Source organism: Mesoplodon densirostris, chromosome 1 (assembly GCF_025265405.1).
Source record: "Mesoplodon densirostris isolate mMesDen1 chromosome 1, mMesDen1 primary haplotype, whole genome shotgun sequence".
NCBI lineage: Eukaryota > Metazoa > Chordata > Mammalia > Artiodactyla > Ziphiidae > Mesoplodon > Mesoplodon densirostris.
Window position 1 is genome coordinate 70,673,821 of NC_082661.1, and position 13,259 is coordinate 70,687,079.

General features: G+C 44.3%; 1 non-coding gene across 1 annotated transcript; it reads right to left on the minus strand.

Annotated features, from left to right (window-relative positions):
- Positions 1-425: 425 nt before the first annotated feature.
- LOC132501435 (U6 spliceosomal RNA) lies at positions 426-532 on the minus strand. Its single transcript, XR_009534235.1, has one exon. It is a non-coding gene; the product is annotated as a U6 spliceosomal RNA (small nuclear RNA).
- Positions 533-13,259: the final 12,727 nt, after the last annotated feature.

Consider the following 13,259-nt stretch of genomic DNA (forward strand, 5'->3'; position numbering starts at 1 on the left):
GAGATGAGTTCTTAAAGGGAACACACCAACCAACATGGTATCTACATGAAGCCATCTGAACACATAAGCTTTTAAAATGCTGGGAGTCTCACATTCATCTCAATTTGTATTGGGTTTAAATCATGATATGTGTATACAATTCATAAGCTGCTCTCTCTAGAAAAGAACCTTAGCTTGGAATTAATAAACAATGCCCTCTTTATCTGGAATTTTAAAAATATTTAATTGAAGTATAGTTGCTTTACAATGTTGTGTTAATTTCTGCCGTACAGCAAAGTGATTCAGTTATACATATATATTCATTTTCATATTCTTTTCCATTATGGCTTATCACAAGATACTGAATATAGTTTCCTGTGCTATACAGTAGGGCCTTGTTGTTTATCCATCCTATATATAATAGTTTGTTTCTGCTAATCCCAAACAGAAATATGGAACACTTCATTAATTTGCATGTCATCTCTGTGCAGGGGCCATGCTAATCTACTCTGTATTGTTCCAATTTTGGTATATGTGCTGCCGAAGCAAGCACTTTATCTGGGGTGTTTTTGAACCTTGAAACAATATGGGAGTTTTATGTGAAGAAGTATTCACGTATATCTGTACAGAGAGGGTTTCTAGGTTTCGTGAGACTCTCAAAGGGGCTCGTGGCCAAAAGAAGTTTAAGAATGACTGATCCAAAGGAAGAGAGAGATTGAGAACGCTGTCTTCTTTCACCCATTTAACAAAGTTATCAGGCATCTGCTGTATGTCAGGCTTGGTGCTAGGCATTGAGGTTACAGTGCTTGCTCTCTTGTGGTCAAGGAGACAGAGGGTAACCTAGGAATCACAAAAGAAATGTTATGTCCCAGATGTGAAGGAGGGCAGAGTAAGACAACTGCAGGGTGCCAGGAAGGAACAATTTACGTGGGGGACAGCAGGAATGTGAGGGGAGAGGAGCATTCCAGGCAGAAGGCTGACACAGCCTGTGCAAAGGTCCTGCAGAGAGAGGAAGGGAGCACAGGAAGCCAGCGTGGACAGACCAGAGAAGTGAGGGGAAGCATCACAGGAGATGAGGTTGGGAAGGTCTGCAGTGTGGCAGATACTGGGATGGAGGGAAGTTGGGGGGCTCTGGTGTAGTGCTGGGACATGATAAGGGCTTAATTAATGAAGGACAAGAGGAAGGAAGGAAATGAAGAAGTTGGAGGAGGAGGACTGCCTGGAGAAGGTGATATTTGAGTGACACCTTGGAGACGTACAGGAGTCCTCTGGGCAGAGGAAACAGCTTGGGCAGAAGCCAAGAAGTGTCTTGGTTTCTGAGTGAACATGGACTGGGAGGACTCAGCAAGGCAGATCAGTTTGCCAGGAGGAGTTTTCTTGGGTGTTGCCAGACCAATAAGTGTATTTGAGCAATCTGACAGTTTGCAGAAGGGGACCCCAGAAACATTAAAACCCTATCAAAGAGCAGCATCCTTTTGCAGTTCTATTGTTACTTCCATAATTGATTTCACTGAGTTGGGCTTTTAATGTTGAGGGTCTCCAGAGATGGATAATAATGGCTCACACATCGCTCATAGCCACATCCAAGATGAGGATGTTGGTGAGGACGCCAACCACAGCATTACCCTGTGTGTCTCCAGTCTTGGGGTAAAGTCAGATCTCACTTGCTTAGCTTATTTATTTGTGTAGGTGGTTTTTAAGTCTGCTTTTCAAAATGTATTGACATATATCTTGTAAGCTGCTTTCAATCCTTTTATTTAAAGGAAATAAGACAAAAATAAATCCAACTACAATCCTTAAAGTTTATAGGACCACTGGTACCGAAACTTCACTATACTTCAGAATCATATGGAGAGCTGTATAAGAATTCAGATTTCCAGGCTCAAGCCCAGACTTATGTAATCAGTACCCAGGAAATGAATCTCAGAAATCTGTGTTTTCACTGAGTCCCATGCTCATGCATTTAGCTGGGTGGTTTTTATACATTAAGTACATGCATTAAGAACCTGGCATCTGGGTATCACTGAACTGGGTGATGCTCCAGTCTGAGGACAAAGCAGACATGTAAAGTTAATGTCGCTGGAATCAGGTGAGGGAGACCAAACACAAGAAATCATCATCTCTTGCCTACATCATGCACAAGGTTGGTGCCCAAATTCTTGCACTGATCTTTCATTCATCAAGAAATTAATGTAGGGCTTCCTCGGTGGCTCAGTGGTTAAGAATCCGCCTGCCAATGCAGGGGACATGGGTTCAAACCTTGGTCTGGGAAGATCCCACATGCCATAGAGCAACAAAGCCCGTGTGCCACAACTACTGAGCCTGCACCCTAGAGCCCATGAGCCACAACTACTGAGCCTGTGTGCCACAACTACTGAAGCTCGTGCACCTAGAGCCCGTGCTCCACAACAAGAGAAGCCACCGCAGTGAGAAGCCCACGCACCACAACAAAGAGTAGCCCTGCTCACTGCAACTAGAGAAAGCCCATGCACAGCAACGAAGACTCAATGCAGCCAATAAATAAATAAATAAATAAATAAATAAATAAAAAGAAATTAACAACTCTTCCAGGATTCATGAACATGATAGGTCACCTCTGTAACCCTTGTGGGTCACTCATAGATGATAATTCTTGATAAAGTTACATCTTAAAAATTACAACAATTACAAAGATACTCAACTCCTGAGAGATGATCAGATACAATAAATTGGAGAAATCTCTATTGGGGCATTACAAAGAGATTCTAAAAAGGATTTTAAAATAAGAATGTTTACAATATTTGCATATACATTCTATGAATGCATGTAGAGTAACTGATACAAGACCTCAATCAGCAGGTTAGACAGACACAGATGAAGAGAGATTTAGTGAACTGGAAGATGAATCTGAGGAAATCACCCCAAATTCAGCAGAGAGATAAAGAGGTGAAGGGGCAAATGGAGTTACTCTAGATTGAGTAGTTAGAAATGGTCTTTTTGAGGAGGTGATATTTGAGCTAAGGCCCAAATGACAAGAAAGCCATTAAAGAAATGAGAGTCAAGTGTCCTAGGCAGAAAGGGCAGATGTATAAAATGCTTACAGTGGGAAAAAGCTTAGCAGGAACAGGTTGGTATGTTTGAAGAACATAAGCAGGTTGTTGTGGTTCCACCAGGTGAGAAGCCACCATGGGGAAGAGGAAAGTGTGATCCTGTGTGGCGTGAACTTCAGCTCAGAAAGTGGTGGTTAGCAGGAAGCATGTTTCAGCTGAGGGTAAAGAAGAACTTTCTAACACTGAGAGCTAACCACTCACTCACTCGTTCATTTACTCATTTGTCCATTCATTCAGTCATTTACTTGTTATCAAGTGCCTACTCTATGCCAGACACTGTGTACAAGGCTATGGGGAATGTTGAGATGAATAAAACACATGCATCTTAGTCCTCAAAGGCCTCACAGTTGAGTGAGTAAAACCGACAGGTAAACTGTAAGGTCAGACAGAATGAAATGCTGGCTTCACAGAAATATCAGTGGCTGTGGAGAGTCAGAGAAAGGAGTCACGAAGGTGATCCACCTGAGATGCCAGGACTGCTGCTTGGGGGAAGAGTATGCTCAATGCACTGCAGATGTGTGGATATCAGAGGGAACTACTGCACTTGGAGGAACACTTAACCAGCAGACCCTAAGTTCCCTTCCAATCTTAGAATCGATGATTCTATAAAACAACAGCAGGCATTTACATGCCCAGAGGAGTTGGAGAGGACTAGGCCGCAGCTTCACCTCCTAGTCCGTTGGGGGAAACAAATGTCTGAGCAGATAATGGTGGAGATCCCAGGCAGGGAGACAACCACATGATGGGGAGAGGGGAAGCCCTTGGGTATAAGAAAATGAGGGCAAAAATGGGGACACTAGTCCATGCCCTACTTAGTTCCAGACCTTTGTGAAGACAAGAGCTCCTCAATGAGAGAATGCACTCTGATGAGAGGGGCCCACACAGACATGACATCCTTGACACCATTCACTTAACACCCAAGGTCATGCAGGATTTTTTAGGGGGATGTATAGATGAGATGAGAAAGTCATACTCAGGGACCACTGTGTCATTGCCCTTTCTCTTGCTCTGATCTGTAAATCAAAGCAGTGCTGAATTGACCTACTTCACAGATTAAAGACACTTGGAAAGTACAGAACTGGTATTCGCTGTTCCCTCTCCTCCTCTCCCCCAGCCCAGACCACCACCATCTCTTACGTGAATCACTGAAACAGCTTCCTAACCAGGCTCCCTGCTGCCAGGCTGGCCCCACCCCAATCTACTCTCTAAACAGCAGCCAGAATTACTAGAAAGCTGGTCACATCACTCCCTTGCTTCCACTCCCTGTTTTTCTCTGCTCTTAGGATAAAATCAAGCTCCTTAGCAAGACTTCTAGGACACTGTAATGTCTAGCCCCGCCCACCTGTCTTATCTCATCTGTGGAAAGGCAAACCCTTCCATTTCACGAAGCAGCCACACAAACTCTTTGCACACCGAGTGTGCTTGTCTTGGTCGCACAAGCAGTGTTAGGTGCCTAGGGTTGGAATGAATGAGTAGGTGCTTGATGGCAAGTGCTCCTGGCACTGATGGGCATGTTCAGTGGATTCTCTCTTCAACTCTATTCTCCTCTGGGTATTTGGGGAATAGGAGCTTCCATTCCACCAACACTTCATCAGGAGGGGTTCCTGGGCCAGAAATCGTTTCCCTTTTTCAAGTGTCTCTCATCTGGATGTCAAGTCCAGCTTGGTCAATTAAGCAGGTGCTCAGCCCCCTGGACATGCTAGACAGTGGGTTGAATGCTCTAGATTTCCACAAATGCAAAGTTTGTGCTCTCAGGAGCTTGCAGGACAAGACAGAAGGACCTGCAGCCTCCACAAGACAATCAGGACCAGGAAACAGGGAGTCTGTGGAAATGGAGGTGAGGAGGGTTTTGTGGGGGCATCTTCCCTGGGGAGCCAAGTGCTCTAGGTAGGAGGGCCAGCAGGAGCAGAACTTGATAGTCCAAGAGTTACAAGGAGAGCAATCCTGGACCACACCTACTATGTGTCAGCTACTGCCCTGAGCCCTTGACAGATATCACCACACTGAATCCTCACAACTCCCCATGATCCATGTTTATCATTTTCCCCATTTACAGAGGAGGACTTCGAGAGGCTTAGAGAGAAATTTCCCCAAGATCCTATAGCAGGTAAGTGGTGGGGCTGGGATTTTAAACAAGACCTATCAGACTCCAGGGCCCACAGAGAAAGGCATGTGAGATGGCCCAAGCAGATGAGAAACTGGCTGAACAGAGCAGATGCTGTCAAGGAACAGATTAAATGTGGATCAACTTAATGGGATTCTCATTGAATGCAAACCGGTTCCAACATATTTCCTCAGGGAATATTCAGCATTTTCTTGCAGGTAAAGGGAATCAAATGCAAAATTCATGATTTTTTTTTCAAACAAAAGTCTTCAACATTTAAGAACCTTTTCATTCTGCTCCATCTGGCCACTAATTTTGTATTTTAAATGATGTCTGTTTGTGATACACATTATGCTATAAACAGGTTTGGTGTGAATCATGGTGTTTTAATTAGAATACGAGTTATTCTCAAGAAGTCATCTAAAATAAGCCTTGTATAATTGCTTGAGGAAACAGACCTCCAGAGAGAAAGCGACCCCGCAGTAATCACGCAGCTTGATCGATAAGGGTGAGCTTGGACTAGCTTCCCAGTCCCCTAACTAATGCCAGCTTTGATCCAGAAACTTCTAGGTGCCTGGCACTGGGCAACAACCTATTGTGGTGTCAGAGGAAAAATGAAATAAAGTCCCTTCCCTCAAGCTGCTCACATTTTTTTTTCTTTTTTGGTGCCTCCTTATTGAACTTGAAAGCAGTACCATGTCCCTTAACCCTTAACATAGCATCAGATCCCACATGTTAAGGGCTTAGTCCGACAATACTGCTCCCACTTCAGATGCCAATTGCAAATCTATGTTGTTACCTGTGCTTCCGACCAATTGACTATAAATTGGAAGTTCCTATGACCCCCTCCTTATGTTTGATTAATTTGCCAGAGGGGCTCACAGACTCAGAGAAACATTTATTTATGTTTACCAGTTTATTATAAAGGGTATTATTGTAAAGGATACAGATGAAGAGGTACATAGGGCTGGGTTCAGAAGGGTCCCCAGTGTAGGAACTTCTGTCCCCATGGAGTTTGGTGTGCACAATCCTCCAGGCACATGGATGAGTTCTGGTTCACCAACATGGAGGCTCTGTGAACCCATCTTTTTTTTATAAAGCCTTGTTATAAAGAAACAACAGACCCCAAATGGAGTCACTTGTGCTAAGCCCCATGTCAGCAAACCAAGACTACATACCTAGCCTGACTGCAGTCTCAGCCTCTCCCAGTAATGTAGTCTTAACCAGTCAGTCTGGAATTTCCTGATCAGCAGTAGTGAGGTAATCCCCCTGATAGACCCCTTCATCCCTCCCCCAAAAGATGAGGCAATCCACTTTTTCCCTGTCCTTGCCCCCTCTGTCTGTAAAAGCCTTCTACTTTGTATAGCTCCTTGGAGCTCATTTCTACTTGCTAGATGGGATGCTGCCTGATTCATGAATCCTTGAATAAAGCCAGTTGGATCTTTAACTTTACTCAGTCAAATTGTGTTTTTCAACAGGCTTATTTTATAGGCATGATTGATTAAATCATTGGCCCTTGGTGATAGAACTGAATCTCCAGTCCCTCTCTCCTCCCCAGATCTCTGGGGTGGGGATGAAAGTTCCAACCCTCTAATCACGTGGTTGGTTCCCCTGGCAACCAGCCCCCACCTTCAGGTTACCTGGGGGCTTCCCCCAAATCATCTCATTAACATAACACAGCCATCTTTATCTTAACAGTTAGGAAACTTCAAGGGTTTTAGGAGCTATGTGCCAGGAACAGTGGAAGGAAATCAAATATACATTTCTTATTATAAATCATAATGTCACTGAGAAGTTGGTAGACAATGTTCACAAGCAGCTCTGGCCAGCCAGGAGCAGTCAGTGCCAGCACACCACTGTGTGTGTGTGTGTATTTGGGGAGAGTGGATGCATAAAGAATGCATGAATGTATGAATGAGAGAGAGATACCAATTCTGCAAAAGTGAAAGGAGAGAACTGGAATGAATGGGATGTTTTTATAATTGCAGTAAATAGACTTTACAAATAAAATAAGCCAGCATCAGTGTAAAAAGCATCTTAAACAGCTTTTCCAAATTACTTTAAAAGAATCATGCCTGTTTTTTCATAAAGGGCCATGATGACAAAGTGCATCAGTTTTATAACTTACTACCTCTGTGACCTTGGGCACGATACTTAATCTCTCTCTAAGTCTCCCCATCTGTAAATGAGGGCAATAATACCCACCACAGGGCTAGTATGACGAAGGCACAAAGCAGAAGCCTTACCAAATGGCAAAGCTAGCATCTGAGCCTGGGCAAACAACTGAGGTGCAGACTACATCCTAGAGGATGAGTATACCCCCAGCAGCCTGCACAATTCCTGGAAAATGGCAGATATGCAATGAGTCTTCTTGAAATAAATGTGGAGTAAGGGTAGTGGGGGTCAGCATGCTAGTGTGTAATGTGGAAAGAGCATATACTATGAAACAACCTCTATTCATTTTCCATGAACTGCCTAATTGTATGGGATACAAAAAATATAGATAAAGATAAAATGTTTTTTCCCCCAAAATGCCCTAATCTGTGCTTCAGTATCAAGATTGACTGAGACTATTTTCGCTTTCACTGTTCTTAGCATTCTGATCTAATTGATCGATTCCTTCATGAGCTGAGGCCCCGCTGAATTTCATTCTACTAGGCCTTCTGGGCATATTGATTCTCTTTAGAAATAAGGCAATAAATTGTCCACAGACATAATGACCAAACCCACTGCCAAGGGAGAGAATACAGAGGCAGTTTTCCTCACTGCATTGTCTGTCTTTAACTGAACTTTTGTTTGAATTTTTTTTTAAATTTTTTGCTTTATAACAAATTTAATCAGTTATACATATACATATGTTTCCATATCCCCTCCCTTTTGCGTCTCCCTCCCACCCTCCCTATCCCACCCCTCCAGGTGGTCACAAAGCACCGAGCTGATCATCACGAGTTTGAATTTCTGAATCAGCAATAGGTATCAATGGCTTTAAAAATGTTTGTTCCCTTTGAGATAGTAATTCCATTTCTGAGAATCAATATCCAAGAAATAGTTTTCTATGAAGACAAAATTTTATACACAATCATAAGCATCACATTATTTATTATGAAGAAAAAAGGAAGCCACTCAAATGATCAATAACAGGGGCCAAGAAAGTTTTGTGTTATGTAACCATGAGAAGTGAAGTTTACAAAAACTATGTTAGCATGGGGAAAAAGCCTACAAGATGAGATTAGATAAAAAAGCAGCATAGGGCTTCCCTGGTGGCGCAGTGGTTGGGAGTCCGCCTGCCGATGCAGGGGACACGGGTTCGTGCCCTGGTCCCGGAGGATCCCATATGCTGCGGAGCGGCTGGGCCCGTGAGCCATGGCCACTGAGCCTGCACGTCCGGAGCCTGTGCTCCGCGATTGGAGAGGCCACCACGGTGAGAGGCCCGTGTACCATAAAAAGAAAAAAAAAAAAAGCAGCATATAAAATTGTACATTGATTATGATTATGAATATTGTAGGGAAACTTACCCATAGGGATAGAAAGGACATGGGCCAAAATAGCAACAGTGATTTGTTTTTATGGTTTTTGATGTTTTCTTCTTAACAATTTTTCTCCATTTTATACATTTTTTGTAATAAGCGTACATCACTTGAAATTAATCTTCACAATTTGAATTTTTTAATAGTATATATAAGTACATTATAGCCTTACTAATGTGGCCAGCAGATCTATATGAAGGAACATGTACAACAGTATTTCCCATTTTTCGCTTGTTGGAAATACTTAGTCTAATGTCTTATTCTATAGTGTTAATGTGATTTGCACTCACTCTCCCATGGATGCAACCTTGAGTTCATTTTATGTGGCAGAGTCAGTAACTTAATGTGGCCTGGAATTTGCTTACGCACACAGAAATGCAAAGAAAAGCCACTTTCATCATCTGAAAAATCAGATGTAGGTGCCAGATCATAGTCTCTTTCTGCACTAGGATAAATTCTTCTATATTTCTCAAGAGTTTTAGTTTAGTCTCATTTTTCTGTCCAGTCACTTCCTTGATCCAATAAGTAGCTCAGGAAGGAGTTACTCTAAATTCTATGCCTGTAAATACTATGTTCAATTCACAGGATGGGCACTGGGAACCCCTCTAACTTGCTTTCAGTCCAAATCCCCTCCAAGCCACCCGCCAGGTAATAGCCAGGGTGATCTTTCTAGAATGTAACTCTGGTCCTGACACTCCTCCATTTGGCTTAAGCACCTTCAGTGGCTCCCGTGGGCATGTCAGGTCCTCCTCTATCTTGCCTATTAGCATCCTTTTCCCCCACCCTCTAAGGGCCACTCACATCCAGTTCCTACCATTCCCAGACACAGCATATTATTGGTGCTCATATTACTAGGGAAAGACACGAGTTGTTGGCCAATCCACAGCTTTTCCCAAACCCTTTTTCTTCTGTCACCTCCCAGCCTAGAGGTTGGAAAGGTGGAAATTGGCTCTCAGGTAGGAATGGCCATGGGACATACTTATGGGCAGATTTGGCCAATGAGGTACAAAACAAAGTCTGCTGGAGGCATCTGGAAAAGGTTTGCCTTCCCCTTTCCTCTTAGGACACAGATGTGAAGTCTGAAGCTGGAGCAGCCCCGCTGTGACCATGAGGCAATTATCAGCAGGAAGAAACACCAACAAGCGGCAGACAGTAGACCTGAAGGAGGGAAAGCAGCTGAGTGGTTACTGGTATCACTGAGATGCCAGACCAGCCTTGAGGCCATGCAGCTCTGACTCCTTGAAGAGTTAATAAGGGGTTCTATTGCTTGCAGCTACATTTCTCCTACCAGACTCACTCTTCCCTCACATTAGGAAATGTACACAAAGTGGTGACTTCAGTGCCTGGAACATTCTATAAGGTCAATCCATGTTATTCTCCTCTCTCTTCTTCCTTAGTATCCCTTTTGGGCCAACTTACTCAGCTGTTGGGAATACACTGTACCCCAAATTGTAAATTTTACTGAGAAATACCAGGTTGTGTATCTGTATACATGATTTGACTGCCTGCGGCAGAAATGAAGTTGAAGTAGCTGAGGCAAAAATGGGACCTTATGGCAAGGATCCCTCCCATCCAAAGGGATGGAGCGGTTTCCACACACAGCTGTCACCAGCAACACAGGCGCCGCCAGGAAGCTCTCACCACCTTTCTGTTTCTCCTTGGCTGTGACTTTTTTCTTTCTTACTCTGCACTGGCTTCCTTCACGTTGACAGGGAACTGACACACTGACAACTCCTGAAGTTACTGTGGAACCCGTACCCAGAGAGAATGGTTCTCAGTTTCAGAGTGAAAATTCCTAGAATTCTGATTGGTCTGCTTGGGTCAGGTGTCTATCTGTGGGCCAATCAACAATGAGGGGGTGGAGCAAAGCCACATAGGGTCTACCCGCTGCAGGGCTGGTGTGGAGCAGGCTCTGTGCTCAGCTGGACCCCGGGTGATAGGTTGATGTCCCTCACACCACAGCCCCTGCCCACCTTCCCCAGTACACAGAACTGGTCACCCTAGGGCAGCATAAGTTACCCAAGGGCAAAAGCCATTATTCGGCATGTTCATAAAAACCGTCTTGGTTTGGGTGTCCCCAAAAGCAGAGCCTGAGGCTTCTAAGAAACACACAGAAGTCCCTTTTCTGCTTAGAGGATGGGAGCCCGTGCTTGAGGTGGGCACAATGTGGTCTGAGCGCCCTGGAATGAGTCACTGCAGCTGAGAGAAGAGACAGGCTTGGAGATGTCATATCAGGGCCCAAACATGTCTGCTACACAGACAGAGGATGGTGTAATTCCAGAGCTGCCTTTTCTTAGACGTTAGAAGCGTCCTTGGTTCAGTACAGAACCAGCCTGACCTAAGTAAAGATTTGGCCAAAAAAAGTGGACCCAGACAACAAGGTCCTTACTGTATAGCACAGGGAACTATGCTCAATATCCTGTGATAAACCATAGTGAAAAAGAATATGAAAAGGAATATACATATATGTATAACTGAATCACTTTGCTGTACAGCAGAAATGAACACAACATTGTAGATAAACTATACTTCAATAAAATTTTTTGAAAAGTGGACCCAAGATTTCCAGACCACCTACATGGTGCCTACCCTACCAGATGCCCCCAACATTATTTTGGATGAAATTCTGTAATCTTAATGTTACTGTCTCCCTGTCCCCATGTTAAAGAAGACAGAACTAAGACTCAGAGATGTCAAGTAACTTGTCCAAATTCACCCAGCTGGAAAGTGGCAAAACTGGCATTCGAATCCAGAGCTGCCTTGCTCCACGAAGCCCAGATTCTCACCCAGCACCTTGCTGTCCCCAGAAGGGTTCAGCCCAAAGGGAAAGCCAGTGCCTGAGAGTCTCTGAGATGGTGACCTCATTCACACAGCCCTGTTCAGCCAGCCTGGGTTGCAAAAGCTGGACATTTTTAGCACGTACCTAAAATAAAATTAAAACATGCAGAAAAGTTAACCGAAAAATCTCAGTGATCTTAAAAACAAAAAGAAATAGGAATAACAACCGTGGGACAGGATGCAGGGAAGTTTGTGGGTTTCAGTTCCTCTGTTTCTACCTTGAGTCTTGAGGCACACCCCCAACCCCAGAGGACATTTCCTTGTCGAGCTCTCCAGTGCTTCAGCAGTCGTCTCAGGTCTCAGTATGCACAGGTCATCCGGAGACGTCCGGCCTCGGATGCCTGTAAATCATCCTGAGCCAAGCAGAGGCCCAGGGCCAGGCGATGCAATCAGCTCAGAGTGCAATGAGATGCCGCAGTCATTCATCAGAGATCAAGGGACTGGATGGACGCAAATGATGACTAAGAAAATGATGCCAGGGCCGAGGGTGAGGCATGGAGTCAAAGGGCAATATTAGACAAAGAAACCACACTGTCACTTCCGTCTTCAGGAAGCTCCAAGAAGAAGCCCCCAGAGACAGGAGACCCCAAAAATTCAACAGCAAGAAGCAAAAGATGAGGAGGGGTTCCCTGGCACGACCCCCTCCTCCATAGCAAGGGTGTCAATCATCGGGTATCACGGAGCAGAAAGGGTGGTCGGCTCTGGGTTAGAATCTTTTTCATGCCTTGTGTAAAAATTCACATGAAGCAACGCAGGTGACACTGACATAGCATGTGTCCAGTCACTGGTGGTTTCTTTCTCTTCCCTCCTTCCCCAACTATCACCCCGAGCCCTAATTCTGTCTGAATGTGATGATTTTGTCATTTGGACTTTTCAGCTCATCATGATGCTTTGCACCCTGGGGCTCCCTCACTGGTCTTTCTCGCATTCACCTGTGACCCTGCAATCAACCTTCTAAACAAGCAGACACAGTGAACCAATGCCAGGGCAGGTCACACCCCTGCTTAAAAATTCTCCAGCAGCACTTAGAAGAAAATGCCAAGTGCCACCCCCACTTCCAGCCTCCTGAATGGCCAGCCTCCCTGACCACATCTCCCAACACTGATTCCCGTACTCAGTGCCCTCCAGGGACACTGGCCTTCACGCCGTCCCTTGAGTCTCCAGGTTCTTTCTTGCCTCAGGACTTACACATGCTGTTCCCTCTGCTGTGATGCTCTTCCCTACAATACCCAGAGAGCCTCTACTCATCCTCCAGATCTTAGCTTAGCTGTTACTTCCTCTGGAAGTTTCCCCACCCAGAGTCCCCTGTCATGGCCCTCATGGCCCTCTTCATAGCAATTACAAGAATTGAAACTGATTCATTTCTCGTGTAAGAAGTGAATCATTTATGCACCATTTCAGTCTGCTCTAAGCTGTGTGTGGCTAGGATGGTGTGTCTGTCTCACTCCTGGCTGAAGCTCCCACACCAAGCCCAGCACCTGGCACATCAGAGGTATTTAATAAATATTTGATAAATAAAATGTTTAATAAAGAGATAAATGTCACTTATCCTGGACAGATAACATGTTATCCTGGGTTAAAAGACCTTCAAAGGAATTGTCTATTCTTCATTCACATTTGGGCTTTAATGGTTAGTCATCTTTCTTTTCAGAGAAACAAAAAAGCCAAAACAAAATAAAATAAAAAGAATTTTGCACCCTTCACTGACAATGAACACCAGTG